Source organism: Eriocheir sinensis, chromosome 40, assembly GCF_024679095.1.
Source record: "Eriocheir sinensis breed Jianghai 21 chromosome 40, ASM2467909v1, whole genome shotgun sequence".
Taxonomy (NCBI): domain Eukaryota; kingdom Metazoa; phylum Arthropoda; class Malacostraca; order Decapoda; family Varunidae; genus Eriocheir; species Eriocheir sinensis.
The window spans coordinates 8,271,167-8,279,639 of record NC_066548.1 but is presented as its reverse complement, the minus strand read 5'-3'; the positions used below and the strand labels follow the sequence as shown (position 1 = coordinate 8,279,639).

General features: G+C 43.3%; 1 long non-coding RNA gene across 1 annotated transcript; it reads right to left on the bottom strand.

The window, feature by feature from the left end:
* Window positions 1–660: 660 nt before the first annotated feature.
* On the bottom strand, window positions 661–4,267 carry LOC127009315 (uncharacterized). Its single transcript, XR_007761843.1, has 2 exons — window positions 2,052–4,267; window positions 661–1,894 (listed from the first exon to the last, which is right to left on the bottom strand). It is a non-coding gene; the product is annotated as an uncharacterized LOC127009315 (long non-coding RNA).
* Window positions 4,268–8,473: the final 4,206 nt, after the last annotated feature.

The following is an 8,473-nucleotide window of genomic DNA, read 5'->3' as shown; positions in this document are numbered from 1 at the left end:
TGTATATGAAATAGATTAATCGCTCAACGCACAAAACAAAAACGTCAGGGGAAGTGCTGGACAAAAAATGAACGAGATAGAGCAAGTCCCGAGCCACCCCCCTTAAAAAAAAAAAAAAAAGCTGGCGCAGATAAAGAGAACCACAGATCATATTTGTCGAAGTGTCTTAATAATGTTCCTTATACCAATTGCGTCTCTCTCTCTCTCTCTCTCTCTCTCTCTCTGTCTCTCTCTCTCTGTCTCTCTCTCTCTCTCTCTCTCTCTCTCTCTCTCTCTCTCTCTCTCTCTCTCTCTCTCTCTCTCTCTCTCTCTCTCTCTCTCTCTCTCTCTCTCTCTCTCTCTCTCTCTCTCTCTCTCTCTCTCCCCCGTCACTTTCCCACCACTTGTGTATTCTCATCCATGGCGACGTGTACTGGTTTAGCGACTCTCAGTGAGGACGCTTCTGCCCTTCCTTTGTTGCGGTTGCCTCGGGGAATGAATATTTTGAAAGTAATTTGCCGCGACTCTTAAAGGTTGAATTAGTGTTGCCAAATGAACTGTGTATCTGTACCAGTAAATTTTCCTTCCTTAGGGTTACGTTTATTTCATCTATTGCCCTTTTTTTTTTTTTCTTATTTTACGTCTTTCCTCCACTTGCGTGCATTTCTTCTTTTCGTGGAGTTGTTATTATTTTATCTATTGCGTTGTTTTTTTAATTTTCTGTCCTATTTTATCTTATTTTTGTCGTATTTTTTCTCATTTTGTGTGTTTTTGCGTTTGGGTCCATTTTGAATAATCATCCTCTACTCTGTGATTTTTTTCTCCCCATATTCACGGGTAATGAGTCTCTCCGCTTCGCTTTTATTCAGGTATTTTTTTTTTCCATATGATTAAGTCTGACTACGTTTTTGTCTATCTTTTTAAACTCTTATTTGTGGCGTAAATGTCTGTCCATCTGTGTTTCTTTTATTTTTGTTTGATTTCACCCGTTCTCTAGTTTTGTCATAATGGACTCTTAACTATCTTTCAATCTAGTTATTTATTTTTCTCTTGTGTCGCGGCCAAATTCACCCGCTGGGGATTCATTAATTAATTCATTTTCTACAGCAAAGGAGTGAAACAAAATCCAAATACATGCAAAAGCTGTAACATTCTGCTTTCCTATTATAATTTTTTAAATTTTTTACGCCGATTTTTGTCCCATGAATTACGGTAAACTGATCTGCTTTGCTTTTTAATTGCCGTTTTTCCCCCTGGTTGCTTTTGAATACTTTTTTCATGTTTTTTTTTTATCATATTTTCTTTCCTGGAGTGTCAGCGAGTGTGTTTGCTTTGCCTTATTATCCTGGTGTGCTATTTTCATCTTTCGTCTGGCTGTCTGGTTGTCTTGATAATTTTCCCTTGCTCCTTCTGTCCCCAAATCGATCTCCCACGCTTTCATCTCAATATTCTTTCCTTCCTTTTGCTTCTGGATGCCTTTTTTAACCTCACAAAACCTTCTTCATGTTTGTCGTCCCCAAAGTCACGGCCAATTGATCTTTTCTGCTTTTATCTCAATATTCTTTTCTTCGTTTTGCTTATGGATGTATTTTTCATCTGCCCAAAACCTGCTCCGTGTTCGTCTCCGCGACACGGTTGTCTTTATTAATATTTCTTTGCTCCTCTTTTCCTCAAACTCACGGCCAGTCGATCTGCCGCACTTTCGTCTCAATGTTTTTTCCTTCGTTTTGTTTCTGGATGTATTTTTCAACCGCACAAAAACTTCTCCATGTTTGTCTTCTCGTCATGGTGGTTTTAATAATATCCCCTTTGTTCCTCTTTTCCTCAAACTCACGGCCAATCGATCTGCCGTGCTTTCATCTCAATATTCTTTTCTTCGTTTTGCTTATGGATGTATTTTTCAACCGCCCTAAACCTGCTCCGTGTTCGTCTCATCCTCGTCATGGTTGTCTTAATAATATTCCCTTTGCTCCTCTTTTCCTCAAACTCACGGCCAATCGATCTGCCGCGCTTTCATCTCAACATTCTTTTTTTCGTTTTGCTTATGGATGTATTTTTCAACCGCCCAAAACCTGCTCCGTGTTCGTATCTCCGCTTCATGGTTGTCTTATAATCTTCCCCTGGTCCTCCTGTCCCCAAACTCACGGTCAATCGATCTACCGCGCTTTCGTCTCAATGTTCTTTCCTCCGTTTTGTTTCTGGATATATTTTTCAACCGCACAAAACCTTCTCCATGTTTGTCTTCTCGTCTTGGTTGTTTTAATAATCTTTCCTTGCTCCTCCTGTCCCCAAACTCACGGTCAATCGATCTGCCGCGCTTTCGTCTTAATGTTCTTTCCTTCGTTTTGCTTCTGTATGTATTTTCATCATATTTTCTTTCCTAGAGTGTTCTTGAGTGTCTTTGCTTTGCCTTGTTATGTTGTTATGTTATTTTCATCTTGTGGCTGGCTGTCTGATTCTTTTTCCTTCTGTTCCCAAAGTCACGGTCAATCGATCCGCCACGCCTTCATCTCAATATCCTTTTCTTCGTTTTGCCTCGGGATGTATTTTTCAACCGCACAAAACCTACCCCGTGTTTATCTCTCCGCGTCACTGGCCGCGCCATAAAACTTGCAGTGCACAGTGACGTCATGGCTGGATTTTCTCCCATTCCTCTCCGTCTTTTTATGTTTTTGTCTCGGTCGGGTTGTCAGGGACGGGGCGGGTAAGTGTTCGGTCATGGCCTTGGTTAGGGAGGCTGGGGAGGTTGAGCAAACAAGTGACTGTGTGAGTGTGTGTGTGTGTGTGTGTGTGTGTGTGTGTGTGTGTGTGACGAGGTTTCCGTTTTCCAATTTGACTATTAATTTACGGCGTTCATAAGTCTTTCTGCAAGTGAAAAGGAGGAGAGGGAGGGGGAGGGATAGGGGAAAGGGGGTAGAGGGAGCGATAGGTGGAGGGGAGAGGTAGAGGGCCAGGTGGGACGGGGGAGGGGGGTGACGCAAGGGGCAGGGAATGGTAAGGGAATGGGATTTAGGGGAAGGAGGATAGATGGAAAGATGAAAGAGCTGAAACGCCACCTGTTGGCTTATAACGAGGCTGCCTATTTTAGGGTTTTAATATACTCGTCAGGCGCTACTGTGATCTGCGGAAGCACTTTCTGTACGTACGTGTATAATCGTTTATTTCACTCCTGATGCAGCAAAGTAACGACGGTCAATATGATTTTCCATTTAACTACTACTGCAGGAAGGTTGTTGTAGTGACGGATGACTCGAGAAAAGAAAACTCTTGCCGATGTATAAACTGCGTCGTCTCTTTTTGGCCACTCCTATGTACACTATTCGGGAGCAGTAAGTAGCGGGCTTTTTTTTTCATTATTTTTTTTTCACGCCCTTGAACTGTCTCCTTTTATGTAAAAAAAAATAAAACCTGTTTGACCGTTATTTTAAGGTCTCGGTTAAGCTGAAAGATGAAAGATGAAGGAAAAAAAAATGAAGAAAACACGAAATGGAAGCAAAAAGGACAAGCGAAAAAAGAAGACCAAGAAGATCATGAATGGGCACCAAGATCATGAATGGCTGGGGAGCAGGATCATACAAGGAACGAATAGCACACGGGCGGGCGAGGAAGGAATGTAATCCGTCTTAGGGAGGAGAGAAAGGCGCAAGAAAGGACGGCCGGCCAGCCAGCCTGAAAAGGGGCCCGTGAGTCTAAAGGAAGCAGGATGACGGGCTTAACTCGGCATATACATACTCTAGGCTTTTGTCATATGGACTTCAATGGGCTTGGAATCTTGTAATATGTTGGAGTGATCTCCCGTCTCTCTCCTGCTTCCTCCTCCTCTTCCTCCACTGCCAGGACTTCTCAGCTCGTGCCCAGTGAGAGAAAGAGAGTGAGAGGGAGAAGTGAAGAGAAGAAAATAGAAGGAAAGAAAAAAAAATGAAATATGAAATAAAAGGAAAAGAAAGGAAAAAGAAATGAAAAGAAAGGAGAAAAAGGAAAAGAATGGAGAGGAAAGGAAAGGAGATAAGAGAAAATAAAGAAAAAGAGAAGAGAAGAGAAGAGAGAAGACTAAACTGTATATACACTGAGATAGATGGAGACAGACAGATTGAATGACAGGCAGACAGACAGGCAGACCAGACAAGCAAGCAGACAGGGAGGGGAAGCAGAGAAAGAGAAGACTTATATAACGAAAAGCAGAAAAAAAAGAGAATGAGAGGAAAAGTAAAATACAAGATTAAAGAAGAAACAGGAATGGATGGCGAAGATGATTATGGTGATTACGGAAATTGATAGATGTACAGAGAGAGAGTTCATAACAAGGCAAATTATTTCTGTAACCCACTTAGGAACTTTGGCACGTGTTCGAACGCTCTCTGATCACTTTGTGGAATCTGATCGGGTAAGGAAGATGATTTAGAAGGGATTGAAAACTTTGGCTTCAAGGTCTCTAAATTTGGGTTCTAGATTGCAAACTGGGATCTAGATAAAAATAAACTTCGACTTCTAGTTAAAAAAGACATTAGATAGAAAATTGGGTTCTTGCTCGAGAAATTGGCCTCCACTTCGAAAAATTTGGGGTTAGGTCGAAAAAATTGACTTCTAGATCACAGAAAAAAACTTCGGCTTACTCGAAAAGACATTAAATCGAAAATTGTGACTGAGATCGAAAAACTTGGCTTGTAGATGGAAAAAAATATGACTTCCCGATAAAAGAATGTGACTTTTAACTCGGAAAATTTGACTTCTAACTCGGAAAATTTGAGTCAGTACGGAAAAATTGCTATAGATATAAATTTTTGACTTCTAGATCGCAAAATTTGGCTTTTAGATCGAAAAAACTTGGCTTCTTGGTAAAAAAAATTGGCTTCTATAGTCTATCCAAATTAACTTGGCCAATTTGCACCGAGAAGCCCCTCCCCCATACTGGTTAAGCTCCGCCCCCCCCTCCACCTGATTGGCTGTTCATGACATCATACATTGTATCAATGGCACATACAAAATATATATGATTGAGATAATCTAGCTAGTTGCATGATAAAAAAAAATATTCGTAATTTAATTGAATGACGGTAATGTACTTTAACAATCAATGCTCGAAAGTTTTTTCTTCCAGATAAAAATTAGCTTCTAGATAGAAAAATTTGACATCTGATAAAAATTTGACTTCCATTTCGTAAAAATTGACAGAGAGAGAGAGAGAGAGAGAGAGAGAGAGAGAGAGAGAGAGAGAGAGAGAGAGAGAGAGAGAGAGAGAGAGAGAGAGAGAGAGAGAGAGAGAGAGAGAGAGACACACACACACACACACACACACACACACACACACACGCGCAAAAAACCTTGACACAGCAGGTGAAAATGGTCTCTTACGGGAAAATCATGTGAGTGCTTACGACATTTTTTCCCTTGGTCCTTGGTCGCGGATGCCCTTTGGCGCACACTAATTCCTGATAGAGATGAACCCGAATTCCTTGCTTATTTTAGTCTGGCACGTAAAAGGGCACTAAATTATGGGAAGGCTTTAAGAGAGATTTTGGTGCCCCGAGGAAAATTATGGGGCCGTTGGATTTAATGCGAGACTTATCAGGCCAGAAAGGGTTGAATCCAGACACGATCGCATGATTTAGAAGATCGAAAGACGAAGAAAGAGGATGGTGGAGGAGGATTCGCGCGTGGAAAGGGAAAGAACGGGAGGAAAACACGAATGATTACATGTATGAATAAGAAAAATGATACAAATGACATAAAAAGTGATGTGCTGTGATGAAAAACGTCTGACAGGAATCATGAAAAAGGGCTGAGAAGAAAAAATTGAGATGAAATTAAAAAAGGAAAACTAAAAAGTGAAAATACGTAATGCTTAAGGACTTCTAACACGAATAATGAAAACGGAAATGAGGAAAAAAATACCAATAAGAGAAACAACTAGAAGGAAGTGAAGATTTGCAATGCTAACGACTACTAACACGAATAATCACCAAAAAGGGTTCAAGAAAAAATACATATGAAAAAAAAAGCGACAAAATAAAAGTTGAAATACGCAATGCCTGAAAACAACTTCGACGAAAAACAAACAAAATAACGAGAAGAATTACAACGAAAGGTATAACGAATAACTGAACCCTTTGAACGCAGCAGCGAAACGAATAGATAATAAATAGGACGAATTCTCTTCTGTCTTTTATTTTCTCTCCTTTCTCCTCCTCCTCCAACACACATTCCTCCATCTCATTATTCTACTCCTCAAGGCTCGTTGGGGCGGAAAGGAAAGTTCTCTCTCTCTCTCTCTCTCTCTCTCTCTCTCTCTCTCTCTCTCTCTCTCTCTCTCACAAAAAAAAAAAGAAGATAAAAAACAACAAAAAACTATGCATGTCCCAACACGGCCGAATGAAGCTTTGTCTCGATACCTGCAAGTGAAGCTGCATCTGTTTTCTCTTCCCCTCCACCTTTTTTTTATCCTCCTCTCCCTTTCCCCTCTTTTCCTGGCTTATGGAAGTGTGTGATAGGCTTTGTTTGCTACCCATTCTGATTTACAGCCGAGGGGGAGGGGGGCGGCAGGGGATGGGAGGGGGCGATAGGGGGCAAGGGGCGTCTCCTGTTGGCTGCCCCTCCCCTCCCCTCCCTTCCTCTTACTTCCCTTCTCCCTTCGGACACTCTCCCCCCCCTCCCCTCCTCCGTACCTACCTATTTGTCAACCCACGTGTATTTCTTCCCAACGCACGCCCCCCCCCCGTCACCTACCCCCCACCTCCTCACCTGTCCTACCTGGTGGCGCTACCTGTCTACTTTGTCACCTGTTTAATAATGTCGATACCAAACTTTGTCACTCCCACAATATCCTGTTTTATTTTTGGTCAGTTATTTTCTTCTCGCTTTTGTTTTTCTCTTCCTTTGTTTTTCTTTCTCAGGTAAACATATATAGAGGCAGAAAAAGATACACACACACACACACACACACACACACACACACACACACACACACACACACACCTATCCACGAACCTCAACACTTCACCACCTCACTTATGATAAAACGGCACGCACCTCCCAAACGCTGGCACACGTTCAAGAATAATGGGAAAAAAAAATCTGCAGGTAACGGAAACATGCACGCACTAAAAAAAAAAAACCTCTCTACATAAAAAATAAATAAAAGATAATTAAAGACAAACCAGGTGAATAAACAACCAGGTGTGAAAGTATTTACCTGTAGAAGCGTTGAACATTGGCTAACGCAGCTTCCACTTTCCGCCAACCAGCTACCGAGCGAACCAGTCAGCCACTCAGTCAGTCAGTCAAGGAGCCGCTCAGTACAGCACCGTCAGTAGAGTATCGCAGGAGAACAAAAACTCCCATAAAACAACTCGTGGCTCTGGGACTCTGGCGGCGCGGCAGGAGACACGTGTCGTTGGCGGTCCCGTGTGATCGAGGGACGCAGAGCCGCAGCTGTTGCTAGGCGTGGCGGGGCGTGGGGAGGCGAGGGGCGTCAGCGAGGTATTGGCGAGGCGACGGCAGGCCAAGGTGGGACGCGGCGAGAGGGGCAGATGGGAAGTGCGTCTGGCAGCGAGGCGGGGAGTAGCGGCTGGTAGCGGTGCTGGTGGTTGTGGTGGTGGTGGTTGGTCGTCCCGGCAGCGTCTACCTACCTACCTCCCGCCCCCTCCCGACTCCTCATCTTCTCTCATACCTGTATTCCTCGTATATTTTCCTTTCCTCCTCCTCCTCCTCCTCCGTTTTTCCTACAGGTTTTTCTCTTGCCGTTCCAAATTACCCTCCCATCCCATCCTGCCCCGTCAGAAAAGTCAAACTTCACACACACACACACACACACACACACACACACACACACACACACACACACACACACACACACACACACACATCTTCCTACCCCCCCAGCCACACACACTAGCCTCCTGTCTCCCCTCAACCCAGTCCTCCTTACACATCGTATGCATGGAATTTCACACTACAACAACTAAGGTGGCACACACGACCCTGTTTTACGCACACGTACGCATACCTCTTCTCTGATGTGCACGCTTTGAACACACACATCACTGACCCCCTTCCCTTCCCCCCTTCCCATCCCACTCCGAGCAGTCGCATGCACACCTGTGACCACCGTTGTAACCCAGTAATCGGAGGTAACATATGTATCGCGGGTACTGTTGTTGCCTGGTCTTGTAGGTACACTTCGCTGCCCGCCTGAGCGTGTTTTAGGAGTCGTAGGTACGCTTGATAGACATGTTCTGGCCCCTCAGGTATTTGTACGAGTGTTTGCTTGGTGGGGGAAAGGACGAAAAATATGCATGTTGGGTTGTTTGGTTGGTTGGTTGGCTTGGCAGGAAGGGGATTAGGGCAGTGTATTTTTTGACCTCTTCTTCCCCCTTCCCTCCCTCTCGTGTTTTTTGTTGTTGTTGTTGGTTTAGTCTTCTGTTTTGTCTTCTTTGTTCCTCCGTCATGCTTTTTGGTGTACATTCTTTTTTTATGCCTTTTTTTTATATTCTTGACA